The sequence below is a fragment of the Schistocerca americana genome, chromosome 2 (genome assembly GCF_021461395.2).
Source record: "Schistocerca americana isolate TAMUIC-IGC-003095 chromosome 2, iqSchAmer2.1, whole genome shotgun sequence".
NCBI lineage: Eukaryota > Metazoa > Arthropoda > Insecta > Orthoptera > Acrididae > Schistocerca > Schistocerca americana.
Window position 1 is genome coordinate 132,534,040 of NC_060120.1, and position 17,402 is coordinate 132,551,441.

The 17,402-nt window shown below is 43.6% G+C and overlaps 1 protein-coding gene across 1 annotated transcript in view; it reads right to left on the minus strand.

Moving 5' to 3' along the window:
* LOC124595659 (zinc finger protein DZIP1) overlaps positions 1-17,402 on the minus strand; it is a 282,685-nt gene that overhangs the window by 85,233 nt on the left and 180,050 nt on the right. The gene's annotated exons all lie outside the window — the stretch shown is intronic.

The following is a 17,402-nucleotide window of genomic DNA, read 5'->3' on the forward strand; positions in this document are numbered from 1 at the left end:
ATTCGGGTGTGCATCCGCCCCTGCATTGTTTCAGCAATATCTGCAAACTGTTTGTGCGTCGGTCCCTACTGCAGCAAACTATCTGGACGATATTGTGATCTCCGGGAAGACGGAAGAAGAACATTTAGCCAACTTCAGAACATTATTTCAGGTCTTGCGACAAAATGGTCTTCGCTTGCGGAAGGAAAAATGTGTGTTTTTTTCTCGTGAATTGCCATATCTGGGACATGTACTCAATGCCCAAGGCATACATCCCAGTCCAGAGCACCTCCGTGCCATACAAGACTTGCCTTCACTGCAGAATTTGAAGCAGCTACTGAGTGTGCTGGGAAAAATTAATTATTACCATAAATATATCCCCCATGCCTCTTCCATTTCAGCTCCGCTTCATCGCTTACGCCGTAAAGGTATTCCGTTCGTCTGGACGACGGAATGCGAATGCGCCTTTCGCCAGTTGAAATCGGCGTTGCTTTCCAATACTTGCCTTACGCCCTTCGATCCCCAGAAACCCCTTTTGTTGATGGTAGATGCATCGGAATTCGGGATCGGTGCTGTGCTTGCGCACAAAGATGGTTCGCATGATCGCCCTATTGCCTTTGCGTCCAAATTGCTCTCGTCAGCACAAAGAAATTATTCACAGATCGAGAAAGAAGCTTTGGCTCTCGTATTTGGTGTTACAAAGTTTCATGATTTCTTGTATGGTTGTCACTTTGCCATCATCACAGACCACAAACCTTTGACATCGCTTTTTCATCTGCCCAAGCCTGTACCTCCACGTACAGCGCAGAAATTCATTCGCTGGTCTATTTTCCTCTCGCAGTACCGCTACGATATCTTGTATCGGTCCACTGCTAAGCACGGAAACGCCCATGCGTTGTCCCGTTTGCCTGTTGCTGAGGATAGAGCATTCGATTCCTCCGAACTTGCTTGCATGTTCATTGATGCGGAAACTGATGACGTGGTCGAATCGTTTCCGATTGATTTTCGTCGTGTAGCTACAGCCACAGCTGCCGACCCTGTCCTTGCTACCGCTTTGCGTTTTGTTGCTACGCAATGGCCCTTGTCAAAGTCACGGATCGAGGATCCGTTGGTTCGCCGATTTTTTGCTCACAAGGAGAGACTTTTTGTACGACGTGGTGTTTTGTTGTTGCGTTCTGATAATGATCAGTCCCGGGTCGTGGTCCCACATTTGTTACAGTCCTCTGTCTTACGGCTTCTCCACCAAGGACATTGGGGTATAGTGCGAACGAAACAACTTGCTCGTCAGCACTGTACTTGGTTCGGAATTGATGCTGCGATTACGCGTATGTGCTCTTCTTGCATGGCGTGTGCCGAACAACAATCCGCACCACCACGGAAATTCTTTGCAGGGCCAAAAGCCACTTCCCCTTGGCAACGCTTACACATCGATTTTGCCGGTCCATTCTGGAATGCTCAATGGTTGGTTGTTGTTGATTCATTCAGTAATTTTCCTTTTGTTGTCCGGATGTCTTCCACTATGTCTTCTGCCACCATCCAAGCGTTGTCCGCTATCTTTTGCATTGAAGGTCTTCCACAGACTATTGTTTCCGACAATGGCCCACAATTCATGTCCGCAGAATTTCAGTCATTCTGCAAGGCCAATGGTATTCAACATCTGACGTCCGCGCCATTTTCGCCACAGTCAAACGGTGCCGCTGAACGTTTGGTCCGGACTTTCAAGTCCCAGATGTTGAAATTGAAAGAGTCGCATTCTCGGGAGGACGCGTTATTGCTCTTTTTGTTTTCGTATCGCTCTCAGCCCCGAGATGGTCGCTCGCCAGCTGAGCTGCTTCACGGTCGCCCTCATCGAACCTTGATGTCTTTGCTACATCCGCCGCATCAGGTTCCTGTGCAGCGGCAGACACCTGCTTTTGCTCCAGGTGACGTTGTATAGTATCGCGGTTCACGGCGTTGGCTCGCAGGGCGCATTCTTCGCTGCCTCGGCCGCACTATGTATCTGGTTTTGGGGGCCTCTGGTGAGGTGCATTGGCATCTCAATCAGCTGCGCCTGTCGTCGCATGGGTTCTGCCGCTCCCCGTCTGCTTTCAGCGACGGTGCCGTCCGGTCAGCGCCCTGGGGACCCATCTACTGGCTCGCCTCATCCCTAGGTGTTACCGACGATGCCTTCCATTTTGCCCCATGGTGACATGCCGCCGCCGCCGGCGGTCCTCCCGCTGGCGCCGCCCTCAGTGGATGCATCGCTGCAGCCGCCAAGCGCCTCCCTGGGCCACGGGCCGCCGATCACTTCCCGTGACCAGCTGTCCTCCGACAGGGACCTCTTGCCCGCTCCGGACCAGATGTCGTCTTCGCCTGTCGGGTACCCCGACGCGATGGAGGTCGACCCTTCGGCCCCTCCTGTCTCTCTACGGGCGCATACACCGCATGTTGGCGTGCACCCTGGACTAGGTTTTCAGGCATTTCCTAGCTCCCCTCGGACCGAATGGCCGGGTGCGGGTGGCACAGCCTCGCCTGTTGTTGAGCTCCCCACCTCGTCGCATACGTCAACATGGGGTCCTCCCCACAGCGGGCGGAAGCCTTATAACACAACCGTTCGCCGATTTGTGGGGGAGGAATGTGGTCTCACCGCCAGACACCACACTTGCTAGGTGGTAGCCTTTAAATCGGCCGCGGTCCGCTAGTATACGTCGGACCCGCGTGTCGCCACTGTCAGTGATAGCAGATCGAGCGCCACCACACGGCAGGTCTAGAGAGACCTACTAGCACTCGCCCCAGTTGTACAGCCGACTTTGCCAGAGATGGATGACGGACCAATAAGCTCTCATTAGCCGAGACGATAGTTAGCATAGCCTTCAGCTAAGTCATTTGCTACGACCTAGCAAGGCGCAATTATCCTTTGTTATTATTGCTATTATACTTCTGTATCATCAAGAGCGATGTTCTACAATTATGAATTAAAGTTAAGTATTCCAGAAGCTATGTACTATTTTTGGCTACTCTAACTCCTTGTAATGTTCCAGACCTCACACCAGTCTGCGTGAGCGTAAACGCGTGCATTTCGGCTTCCTCGCATAGTGACTTGGCTGTCTTGCCAAGTCACAACAGTTTTGATACATCATTAAATATCTGTATGCTTGGGTCAGTTCATTAAAAGTGTTATAAAAAGTTATTGGAAAAGCAATATTTATTCAGATGGTTAAGAGGTCAACTCATATCTGTTCATCATTACACTCGCAGCCGAGATCATACATCATGAGGTTTGGTGCAGAGAAGAAGAATTTACGCGGTATCCGCAGGAGCGTTCCTGCATCGACATTGCCACAATCAATACTAAGCATAATGGAATTAACGTGAAGCAGTACATAATGCAAATTATGTTTATTGACCTTTAATGTATTGATATTAAAGGTCTGTTGATACTGGTATCAGTTGAACTTCACTCTGGTTCATAAATTACCTTCAAATTTCTTTCAACGATTCTGTTGAATCAATTTTTCCATATTATTCAAGCAATTATAAATCAATTTCCATTCCCACATCCCTATTCAATGTCGACAGTTTAATGAACTGTGTTGAGTGAAATATGAACAGACCGTTCAATTGTTGAGATAAAAATTTTCAAGATAAATGACTCATACTATTGTTACAAGAAACTAATGAAACTTTCATCGTATTTGTTATATGCCCACAGAATTGGAAATGTTAAAAACATTGAAGGAGCAAATTAAAATTAAATTCTGCCTAAAAATGAGATGAGCTGGGAATGCTGATTTCAATGGTAAAGGTAGGCAGCTACTACGCTGTATGCTTGTATGGCTGCACTTGGCACCGCCTGTCTGGCAGTAGATAATCTCTTTTCCTTCCAAATAATATCCTTTACAGAAAGTACATTTCTACAGAAAAGACGAAAATTTGTACAAAGTCATCATCAAAGAGCAAGATAAGTCATTCAAATTCCATAAGACTATGTCAGATAATATTCAGGTTCATTAGTAAATACACAGTTAAACCTACTTTAATTTAAAAGTGCCGACACAGACAAAAATTCATTTTTGAAAAATTTTGTCCATTATTTTGTTAAAAACTGTTCACAATGGAATCAAAGGAAATGACCATTGTTGAAAATTCATTACAAAATGCATTATGCCAAGATGTCGGAAATCCAAGCTTGGCAAAAGCTGAATGTAACATGCCAACTTGTAAACTTGCTGATGGCAACCAAAACAATGAGGACGGTGTCCCACTATCAATAAATGATGATGACACTGGTAATATAACTAATTACGATGTCATGAATATAATAGAGGGAAACATTCCACGTGGGAAAAATATATCTAAAAAGAAAGATGATGAAACTTACCAAACAAAAGCGCTGGCAGGTCGATAGACACACAAACAAACACAAACATACACACAAAATTCTAGCTTTCGCAACCAATGGTTGCCTCGTCAGGAAAGAGGGAAGGAGAAGGAAAGACAAAAGGATATGGGTTTTAAGGGAGAGGGTAAGGAGTCATTCCAATCCCGGGAGCGGAAAGACTTACCTTAGGGGGAAAAAAGGACAGGTATACACTCGCACACACACACGTATCCATCCACACATACACAGACACAAGCAGACAATTACGATGTCACTTTTATGAAGGTTGATGAGACAATTTCTCAGTTCTACACTGGTAAACATTCTTTGAATAGTGAAACTGAAGAGCACAACAGAAAAAATTCCTTTGATTACTTGCTCACGACATTGCGAATGCAAGAAAAGGAAAGAGTTCATAAAAACAATGTAAATACTAGTGAGACATACAATACAATACAACTCGTGCAACAAACAACACAACAGTTTACAAAACAACAGGAATTTCAGGAAAGCGTAACACAACTACTTAAGGGTACAGGACAACAGTTTACACAGCAAAACGGGCATTTAATGATTTCCAGAATAATATTAGTCAACAGTGAGGTGAGGTGAGCAAAACTATACGCACTGAATTATCTGATGAACTATCAGGGACGTTGACAGAGCAGGATAAGCAACTGAAACAAGAAATAATTATCGACATATCCCACAATATAAATACATTAACGGACAGAGAGTCAACCGTAGATGATAAACAGGAACAACTAGCAGGTGAGCTACAAAACCTCAGTGAAGCATATTCCCAAATTCAGGAGAGACAATCCCAAGTCCATGTATCGGTATAAAATGTGACAAATGCAGTCAGTGAGCTGCAAGACATAATGCAAAAACTTACTTAGAGAAGTACAAAACTTAAGTCTAAGAGTGAACCAGTTAAGTTTAGAGTCAAAATTTGCCAAAAAAACACAGAGAGGTAAGATATTTGCGGGTGTAAAGGAAATAATGGAAAAGCTGAAGCTGGGTTGCTGGATAAGGGCAACACCCTTGCTAAAAATGTAGCGTCAGAGTGCAGGATTTGTGTAGATATAGTAGAAGCAGCTCTAAGAGAGAAAGAAAGTCAATTTCTAACTACAATAGGTTCCGGTTTAAAAGAAGCAGAGGAAAGGTTACGAGGCAGTATTGTTAAAACTACTGATATTCTGAAACAACATTTGATAGAAAACAAACCCATGCTTTTAGAGAAGTTAGATACTTTCACTGGTTACCCACAATAGCTGGCTAGCCTGCCGAAGGAAAATAGCAAAGGTTTCAGAATGCAGCAACACTTGCTGGCAGCTGTACCTGTCAAGTAAGTGCAATTGACATGCACTACACCACAAGCGAACATAAACATGCCTGTCAATGACAGCGCAGCATTTTTGTCAACATAACTTGCAGACAAGGGATTACTTAGGCATCGACAATTTCCAGTATTTACCTCTGAAGGGAAAGGAATAAACCTCGTGGGTGATCTTCGTCAGAGCATTTCGAAATGTCTTACCTCGTACCTGGATCCAATCCCACAAAATTAGATTTGTTGTTGAATACACACAGGGTGACATTCTGCTATGGGCTACAGACATGACGGAACACAGCCACTACTATGAACAGTTTGAGAAAGCCTTTCTGGAGAAATATTGGACTGAGGCCGTATAAGAGAGGCTCAGATGTGAAGTACTCAATCCAGCTCTGTTCAATAGCAAACATGAAAGCTTAAGGGGTTATTCTGAAAAATATTTGAATAAAACCAGATACTGGACAAACCCGGTATCTCAAGTAGGCGTGCTGAAAATTTTAAAGTGCCGTCTTCCTGCCCACATTAGGGGAAAACTCATCACCATTCCAGAATATGACACAAAATACTTTCTGTCTGTACTGGACTCAATAGATTTGATATATGAAGAGAGACCAGTACAAACCAACCCTGTTAACCTGCAGATAGTGCCACAGAGATTTACGGACCAACAAGTGAACAGTGGATTCATAGTACAACATGGATGGCAACCTTACCCCACACAAACCTAATGTAACAGTACTGGTAATCACAATGACAATGGCAAAAGATGTAAATTCAAGGGCAGATGTAAGAGAAATGGGCAAAAATTTAACAAAAACAACTACAATGGACAAGTAGAGTATGGCCAGCCTGTACAATATGTACGGACACGAGCTACCAGCAATACCCCCAATCGCTTGGCAAACACAAAACAATACCAAACATTCAAATAATCCACAGACAGTGGAATTCGGCCAGCAAAGGAATGCACATATGCTGAATAACATGCCAAGGCAAAGAGAAATTCAGTTGATAGCCTCACAGGATACTAACCGGCATAATCAAACACCAACAGTCCATATAGTTGAAGTTACCCTAACCCACAGACTAATGCAAACACGACGCCGGATAACTTGAACCGGTCATGGTAGGCCCCCATTCTGTGACTTGGGAGGAGAGCTGGGGCATGTGTTTGATCAACTCTTGCTTTATCAGATACAATCAAGGTAGTGATGTGAAAGATGATCTGTATCAAAATAATGAGTGTAAATTGGAAAACAGAACTGTACGTGGCAACTACTACACACCGGACCATACATAATTACTAAAACCCTTACCTGGGAGAATACAGATTGGTACACAAGAACATGGGTAAAGACGAGGGTGTTTACCCACAAAAAGACTTGAGAACGTTTATATATTTTGTAGAAGAGCTATGTAACCTGTAAGTTGTATATATGTATAATTATATTAGATTTAGGATGCTGGAAGGTCACATTCCAGAATTTATCTTTTTAGTTGTTAAGGAAAATTTCTGTTCGTGTTTTTTCTTATATGTAAAATGTGTAAACGATGAGATGAGTGGTTGTAACAAGGAATAATTTTACTTTAATGTGTCTAGAGACGATGATACTCTAAATACAACGCTTTGCCTTGCGTGTAGCCCAGTTGTAAACAAATGAATGAACTTGTGAAACACACGGTAGTAAGCAATGCAATAAGCAACTTGCCGTGATGCAAGTGGTATCAGGACAACACAGCACATGCACAGCTGGATGTGCTACAGCCCGCACTAGCAGTTGTAAAGCCCACTCAATAAACAGGGACATAGAAAATTAAGAGACAGTCTATACTACAACTATGACTATCTACACAATACACAAACACACATAGATATTAGGTAAGGAATTATATACACAGGAAAGGGAAGATAAACTACGAGATATTTATTTAAGGCATGCTACTATATACATTATATCTATATATGTTCAATATTTACAAATTTAAGTGTTGAAAGTGCATGTACTAATTATATTTGATGGACAAGAAAAGTCTTATTGCAGGTAAACAAGCGAGTACAGTATAAGTGGCAAACTGAATAAGAGGTCACACCATGTCTCTAATACATTTTATCTTTCAGATTTATAAAGTAAGTAGCGATGCACATATGACATTAAATAAGTTTTGTGATAGCATGACTGTACATTGAAGTGAATGAGTACATGGTTGACTGCATGAAAGAGGTATTAGTAGCCATCGAGCCAGTATACACGTATCTATGAAGAATTAGTTTTAAGTTAGTATTATGTTTTTTCTTCCAGGGGAACGATGAATCGACACGTCCTAAAGTGAAGAAAAATAAATGCTTGTAGAGTGTTAAGTACCCTATAAACACAAGAAAGGACCGCACTACAAGTAAATACAGTTGTAAGTTTATGATATGTATAAATGTGTTAGTGTGAAAGTATGTGAAGAAGCAAAGAGTTGCAGTAAATCACATATCACGATGATGAACTAAGGTTGAGTACTACCAAATAATAAAGGGGTTGAAACCCAACTACTTTGAGTGTCGACTACCCATGAAAGCGTCAAAAACCTGAATTACGTTGAAATTTTTATGCACATTTGTTACTTACATGCCCATTGTTTACGCTCATTATATGTAACATACCACATTTGTGATACAATTCTGTAAACCTCAGCACATGAAGTGGTTATCCTTTATACAATGAACATAACAAGTAAATACTGAGCTGCCCTTTATACACTGAATAAATATTTGATATGATTGGTATCATCAGATTTGAGTTGTGTTTATAAACAACAAATTATTTTCTTCTTGGGATCACAGTTAAGTCCATTAATGAGACATAACTGAGCACATAAATGCCTTTCCATGGAATTTCCACAACCCTGTAGTGTGTAGGTCCTTTCTAGAGATTGCTATAGAGGCAAGGCCATGTGTAGTTATCTGAGCGGCGCGTAGTATCAATTGTAGTGATTACGGTTTGCTTCTCTGATTCTTTTGAATTTATAAATATGCTCCGACAAGAAGTCACTGTAAATTGAAATGAAATGTATGTCAATTTATGCTATAAATGAAAATAGACTCTATTATTGTATGAATGTTATATGAACCATGTATAACTAAATGAGAATAAAATGTGTACTCATGTAATTGGAATCGAATAATGTAACGAAAAAAAAATCAAACAAAATGACAAGTAATGACCCTACATATAAATAGGAGAGAGCATGTGTTACAGACTATAATGTATATGAGCGACGATAATGGCATGTCAACAAATGAATAGGGTAAATGTATTTTGTAATTGAATTTGTATTTTATTATGTTATGTTATGTGTACAGTATGTGGAAAGGACACTATAGAAACTTTATGTACTGCAACTGTATGAAAGACACTCAAAAACAAAGTGCAAAGACATATGAAACCTGGCTCCAAAGTGTAAGCGTACGTGTGTTACGACAATACATGGATGTGCACGTGGTAAACTTCATGTAGCATGAATTTTTTGTGCTCGGCAACTGCATAAAAGCAACAACGAACTTACCTTGTCGATGGATGTCAGATGTAAAGCTGGTCTCCCCACCGAATAAGTGAGAGCAACAACATGAAATAAATTCCTCAGGCCACTGATACGGAAACCAGTTGGCACGACATCGAAGATTTCACAAAGGATTATGCTGTTGAACACAAGCTTCACGAATCTGTGCAGTGTAAGCTACTGTAAATCCACGTCATGGACACTCTGGCCTTGTACTGATCATGTGTGCACAGACTGTGACAATACTGGACGTTGGACTGCGCATGCATACTTCTCAAGCTAAACACTGTGCAGATGCTGACTGACAATAATGGGACTATGCAGTTACATCAAGCACTTTGTTAGGAGAGAAAACTTTTACATATATGGGTTAAAAGAAGCTAACATACCCATATAAATTGATAACAACTCAGGATAACTCCAACGTCTGAAGATAAAGGCTATGCCCATACCGGCTAGGATTATCAACCTTCAAAAAAGGAAATAAGCTCAGACACTGTGCACCTCCGTATGAAGTCATTGCACAGTGAGGGCAACTGCATTGAATCATATTATTTTTTCATTCTTTTCTTTTCTTATACGTGAGCTATATGTAAAATGCAAGAGTTATAAACACGGCCAAAGGTAAATTAATGAGTTGTTTTGTGGCAAGGATACATAATTAAATATCTGTATGAAACGAAATAAGAAATATGATCTCCAATTTATTATTTCCTGTATCTTCACATTCTCATTTTGAGAAGTGGTAGCGTACGGACGTTGCTTGGATCCGTCATACCAGCATTGTTAAAAATGCGTACTTCAACCGCATTCATTAAATGTGTTATACATAAAAAGTTATTGGAAAAGCTATATTTATTCGCATGTTTAAGAGGTCAACTCCTATCTGTTCATCATTTCACTTGCCGCTGAGATTCTGCATCAAGAGGTTCGGTGCAGACACGAAGAATTTATGCGGTATCCAGAGGAGCATTCCTGCATTGACATTGTCACAATCAAGACTAAACACAATGGAATTAACGCAAAGCAGTTTATTGACCTAGACTGTATTGATATTGGTATCAGTTAAGCTTCACCCAAGATTGTGCACAGATTCATAAATCACCTTCAAATTTCTTTCAACTATTTTTCCCAATCAATTTTTCCAATTATTCAAGCAATTATGAAACAATTTCTATTCCCACATACCCATTCATGCCATAAAAGAGACAATTATTGGTCAGACAAAGGGAACAGGAATCACAGTGAATGAGATCAAGGTCTGAAATCAAAGGAGTGGTAAGCAGTTTACACTCTGTGTGTATGAGTGCAGGCAGATTCGACATCGTATTGATAAGTGTAATGCCTGATGGCATTATGTTTATGTGTGAAGGTTTCAGATCACTGAAAAAGTAAAATAGTGGAGGTGGATTTAGTATGGAACTTAAAATAGCCAACAAAAAAATGGTCCGGTTTAATTTAAGATGAAAGTTTCTCTCTGTAGTAGAATATGTACTGAATAAACCATTATAGCAGATTAAAACTGTACCAACCTAAAGCTTTGCTCTCTATAAGCAGGTCTTTATCAAGGAAAATGAAAGGATCAATTTCCCATCAACAACAAAATCGTCAGAGATAAAGCACAGCCTAGACTGGATAACAATAGCGAAGGAAAGTGGTCCTTTTCAGGAAAACCTACATCTGAATGAGCGGATGGGGATTTTAGCTCCACTGACATCAACTGTGAAGTATTCATATTTCCAACATTGACATAATGTGTTAAGTTATTGATTTCTGTAACTTCAAAGTTGGTGATAATCATTACAACAAAAATATGTAGACCTAAATATTTCAACAGATCTGTGATTTTCATCAATTTATTTGACCAAGATCTTATAACTTTCTACTCTATTTATTCTTTTTGATGGCAGACCACATTGAATGAAGGATAACAAACAATGAAATGAGTAAAGGTAACAACTCATAATATCATGGAGACACATGGTAATTGTATAGCTATATAAAAAAAAAAGAGTTCAGATTGCAATCTTGTGTTCTTCAGACTACACAGACACATACAGCTGTGTTCTTCTGAAAAGGATGTGCTGGCTTATTCTGGGCCTTTAGCATGTATGATATAGCACTTGAGGAGTGGTTGCCCGTGAAAGCAGCCATATTGTAAAAAAATTTGTTCCAATAACTATACGACCACTAACCAGTTAACGAAGGTAAGTTCACTACCAGTGGCAGAGCCTGTTATTAAAGACAGCACGTTGGACTTGAATGGTTGCTTCGCACACACACACACACACACACACACACACACACACACACACTAGCAATTCAGAATTGTGAAGCTGAAAGGTATCCCTCCAACACATTCCATATATGCTTTATTCCCACAGACCATGTTCTAATTCTATGCATGTTTCTACCTGGCTTACACCCCTACACAGCTTTTCTGTTAGCACATGGTCTACACCTATCTACACAGCTCTTCCCATTCCTAATCCCCCCCCCCCCTCCCCTCAATCAACCATCGTATTTTTTGAAAGTGGAAAGTTTTACACTTTTTCTTAGCTTGATAATTATAATTTTAACAAAAGCAGAAAAAGTGCTCCTACCACAACTGTCCAACGAGACTCCTGAACCTTGTTCTGGCCATTGGCTGACAGTTGAGTGCAGGATGGGCATTATATGTGATTTTGGTGCATTTGATGATGGCCAAATCATGGATGGCTTAAGCATGGGACACTCCATCTCTGAGATCATGTAGGTTTTGGGTTCTTTACGTTCTACCATGACAATGTGTATATGGAGTACCTCAATTCAGGGAACATTCTTACCTCCAGAGTTTAACAGCCATGGTAACTGTGGTAACACCATAGCACCTACCACCACATGACCACAAGTCACACGTCACACAGCCTACGGCTGGCTTTTCCTGACTCATGCACAGTGCCACCCAGCTGTACAATGCAGGAGTGGCCCTGCACATAGCTGCCTCCACAGTAACTTAGCAACACCTGGATGGTATACCCACATCAAATAGCTGCACAATGGTACTACACCAATAGCACTATGCCACATCTTTGTAGACTCAGCAAAGGTGAGCATATCTCTCAGCCGCCAGGGCTTTATAAGCGCATGCAGCACACCACTTTGCAGTCTTATCTTGTACTTCATTGTTACTTCACCACTGCTGGTACCTCAATGCCACAACAATTGGTCTTCCCTCATCTAGACTATCGACTACAGCTGGAATTGGACTATTCAGGGATTTCTGCTTCTCGGCACTTAAGTCATAGAGTTCTTCCACCGACTTAGTTGATTGCCGTCCCAGGGACAGTGCTTGCTCAGTTACTAAACTGATGGCAACACAGCAGGTTGAATCTCCAGACTGATGTACAAATTTGCAGTCAGGGTGCACGGGATAACCACAAGCGTGCTCCTGCTGTCACATGCAATCATATCCCAAACCATATTTCCAAGTGTAGGTCCAGTGTGTTTGGCACACAGATAGGTTGATTGCTGGCCCGCAACTGGCCTCCTTGCCAACACATGGCCATCACTGCCATCAAGGCAGAACCAGCTTTCATCAGAATACACAACACACTTTTACTCTACCCTTCAATGAGCTCTCACTTGATGCCACTGAAGTCGCAAATGGCAGTGTTTGGGGGTCAGTGGAATGCATGCTACAGGGCATCTTGCTCAGAGCTATCCTTGAAGTAACCAACCTGTAACAGTTCGTTGTGTCATTGTACTGCCAACTGATGCTCACATTGCTGCTGCATACAAAGTACAATGTGCCATTATGCTGAACACGATGGTCTTCCCTCTCAGTAATGGCACTTGGCCATCCAAAGCTTGGTCTTCTTGTGACCATACGTTCCAGTGATCACCGCTGCCAGCAATCATGTACCATAGCTACATTCCTGCAAATATTTCCGCAGTATTGCAGAAGGAATATCCAGCTTTTCCTGGCCCTATTACATGATCTCATTCGAACTCAGTGAGTTGTTGATAATGGCATCTTTGTGACCTTAGTCATTCTTAAGTTACGTTAACTCACTACATCTCATTTCTAAGGTAACATGCTCACAACCGTAAGAGCATGTATTTAAAACAAACCCGATTTGCAGCCTCATAGGGCACTACTAGTGACACTCTTATGCAACTGGCGCAAAATGTGAACAGTCACCATCTTTCAGGTGTAGAAACATGCCTACCAACTTTTGTTTATGTTGGACAACTCCTCCTTGGTGTAGCAATTTTCTTCCATCTGTGTAGTACTATTTAGGTAGTTGCTGAAGTAATTCATGTATTGGGGGATATTTACACAACACAAAATGAGACCCTTTTATCTGCCATATCTCTCACTGATCGTGTGCCTCCATTTGTTCACATTTTGAACTTCGGGAAAACAATCTACCACCCACTGCTCTCGAATCATGTCAAAATGATCTGAAGAACATAGCTGTAAGTATGCTAGTGTGACCTCATTCAACCCACCCCTCCGCAAAGATGCCTCATCTCAATTCTATTGAACACTGTAATGGACTTTACTACAGAGACCTGGCCACCCCACACCCAGTCACCGGCCTCCTCTGTAGGAGGCACGCATGTGCCAACTGACTGAAGAGTGATCGCCCCATACCAGACATAAACATTATTGTAAGTGAGAATGTTTTTCTGTGTTTTTGAGTAGAAGGAACACATTAACAGATTAAGGTATGGAAGGGACAACTGAATGCCTCTACAGGACATGAGATGCCACTGTGACGATATGCAGTTTTCCGATTGCTATGAATGCCTTTTAACATTTGCGTGTTTTCTGTTGGTGAGAGATGTAGGCGAAAGTTAGATGAGGAAGAGGAGATGGTGACAAATGGATGAGACACAGGATATTTATACTTAACTGGCAACCAAGAGTTTCCCCACTGAAGGAATCCCACCTACAATAAAGTCAGTGTGTGGTCTTCCTGTGTGAACTCACTGAACGCTGATGTCAAACTCATTAATTGGAGCTCGAACTCCCACACTGACTGGCAAGCTGCTGTGCAGTGTCCTTTGAAGACTTACTTGTATCACGTGGCCTGCAGAGGCAAGCTGCTGCTTGCCAACACATGGCCCTGTAATGTTCCCATATACTGCAGTGGCTGACAACCTACGGAGTAGATGATGGACCACTCAGCTCCCCCTTTATGTAGTCAGCAGCTGCAGCATAGGTGACAGCCAAGGATGCAGCATCCCTGATGTCAAACTCATTAATTGGAGCTCGAACTCCCACACTGACTGGCAAGCTGCTGTGCGGTGTCCTTTGAAGACATACTTGTATCACGTGGCCTGCAGAGGCAAGCTGCTGCTTGCCAACACATGGCCCTGTAATGTTCCCATATACTGCAGTGGCTGACAACCTACGGAGTAGATGATGGACCACTCAGCTCCCCCTTTATGTAGTCAGCAGCTGCAGCATAGGTGACAGCCAAGGATGCAGCATCCCTTTCCTCCACAGAGGAGATGGCTCCACCATCCCTCTGGAATTGGTCAGCTATGACAAACATGACACTGCAGATGCAGCAAACCTTCTTTCCCAAGGGAGAGATGACAAAGCCATCACAGGGAAGTGCCTCCTCGAGGAAGGCAGTGTCCCAGTGTGGAACTGCAGAGCCAAAATCATGGCAAAGATCTGGACTGGAAGCAGGGAGAAGAAAATATGAGACACCTGTGTGACAGAAAACAGAGAGTAGCAGACCTAGAAAGTAAGACACACAATTCTGTCATCAAAACAGGGTGACCAGACCACTGAATGTGCTGTGACCTTGCGAGACCATGCTTGCACCAAAACTTCCACGATCGGCACATACTGGCGCACTGGGGAAGTCCAACTGAAGACTCATGGAGAGTGTCCTGAAGAGAATAGACATGCACTCTGCTGAGACTGGAGGATACAGGAGATGACTATGACCGAATATGTCCAAGACAGGAAACCTGAGTGCTGGGATGCAGAGCAGGGCCCAGGAGAAAGTGTGTTGTGTTTCACAAAGGAGGAGAAAACAAGTACCTGAGGCAAATGGGAACCACATGCTGAAGGAAAAAACCCTAGGAGAGGATGCAGGGCTTTGAGGATGTGAACTAAATGTCTGGAACAGGCAGAAGAGGGGGGGGCAAACTAAGGGCAACATGTCCAGAGGGGACAAAGTGTGGTCGGCAGAGTCACCAGTGGACAGAGCATTGTTGCCACCAGATCAAGATGCTGAGGTCACAAAGAGGACAGGACTTGAAGGCACTGGAAGCAGAAGTGCAGGGCCAATGGAGGAAAGCATTTAGTGTGCTGGCAGCATGCAGGACAGTGGCATATGGGCTGGTGGTGCGCAGGACGGCAACGTGTGGGCTGGCAGCAAGGAGGATGCCAGTGGAGCTAGAACAGAAGAGAGGCTTGGACCAGTGGCAAGCGTGGTGGCCATCTTGGAACCAAGAGAGACAATGCTGTGGGTGGTGGTGCCAGGGCTGCAGGGCTGGAGGTCATGGGGTGGGAGATGTCAGAGCTGGAGATGTTGGAGTGGGGCAGCACAAGAGCAGGTGGCACTGGAGTGGGCAGTGCAGCACCAGAATTGGTGACACTGAATTAGGCAGCACCAGAGTGGGTGGCACTGGTATGGGCGGCATTGGAGCATGAGGTGTCAGGAGTTGCAGGCGGAAGGGGGGGGGGGGGGGGCGCGGCACAGGCAGGAACCAGTGGGGGTCGTGGCTCAGAAGCTAGCAGGCACCATGGCAGTACAGGATCTGGTGACACTGAACTGTTGGTGCAGGAACTGGTAGCATTTGAGCAGGAGGTGTCAGAGCAGGAGGGACCCACTGCAGAGGAGCCAGTCGGGCCCTTGACTCAGGAGATAGTGGGACTCATAGCTGAGGAGACAGTGGGGCCCATGGTGCAGGAACAAGCAGGGCTTGTGGCTTAGGGACCAGATAGGCTCATGGTTCAGGATCTGACAGGGCTCATTGTGCAGGAATCTGCAGAGCCCATGCTGCAGGAACCAACAAAGCACTATGTGCAGTAACCAATGGAGTGCTAGGTGCAGGAGCAGGCAGAGCCTGAGGTGCACGAACCAGTAGCCTCAAAAGCAGAGCCTGAGGCACAGAAGTGAGTGCTCGGTGGAACCAGTGGCATGGATCTGGTGGTCCTGGAGCCAGTGGTGCTGGAGCCTGCAGAGGCGCCAGGGCCATCACCGAGTGTGTCAGCAATGTCAGAACCTGAAGAGGTGGTCTCAGTGCAGTGGTGTTGGGGAAGGTCAAGGGAGGCAATGCTGGGGGCAGGTATGCTAAGCAAAGGGAAATAGCAGAAAGATGAAGGAGGTGATCCAGTGCAGCAAGGAAGGCAGGCCATGAAATCAATGTGTTGCTGAACTTCAGAGGGAGTGGGAGCAGCACAGCTGACTCCTGGGCAAGGGTAAATTGAGACAGGCAAGGCACTGTACAAGTAGTTTGGTGGCGTGCAGGAAGTGTTGTGCATGATGTAGAAGCTGTGCTGTTGCATCAGTTGCACATGATGGCAGCACCAGCAAAAAATGCAGTCAAGCAACTGGTGTTGGTGCAACTACTGACATATAACTGCTTCTGAATGAATGCAATAGAAAGATAGTCCAAATCTGATGTCAAACTGGAATACTCAATAACATTTCTTGAAGGTAAAGTTTGAGTACACAGTCTGCACCATAAGGAAACACAACTGTAGATAGTATCTATATCTGCTACGCTACTGACATCCTGGTTCTGACTGGCATGCACTGCACTATGACAAATGGAGCTCAATGAGCATACCGTAACTCGCAGGCTGAATGGCAAGCTGCTAGGCAACATCTTATAAAGCCACCTAGCAGAGGAGTACTGGAAAGTCATACTTGTGTCATGTGGCCCGTGGATATGGGCTGGTACCAGTAACTTCAGTGCTATGGCATCCACTTGATACCACAGCAGCTGTCACAGGTACGATGAGCTGCAGCTCGGTTGTGTGCGTCTTAGCAGCATAGCAACCTGTGGCACTCTGTTATGCGGCTGGTGACTGGATTGTCAGGTGCCAGTCAAGATGCCACATATCTCTTTACTATGGAGGAGATGGCAGTCATCTCACTGCATAGTTCGGAACTGTGATGTAGGTGACAGCTGAGGGAGTGGCAGTCTCAATACTTTATTGTTTCT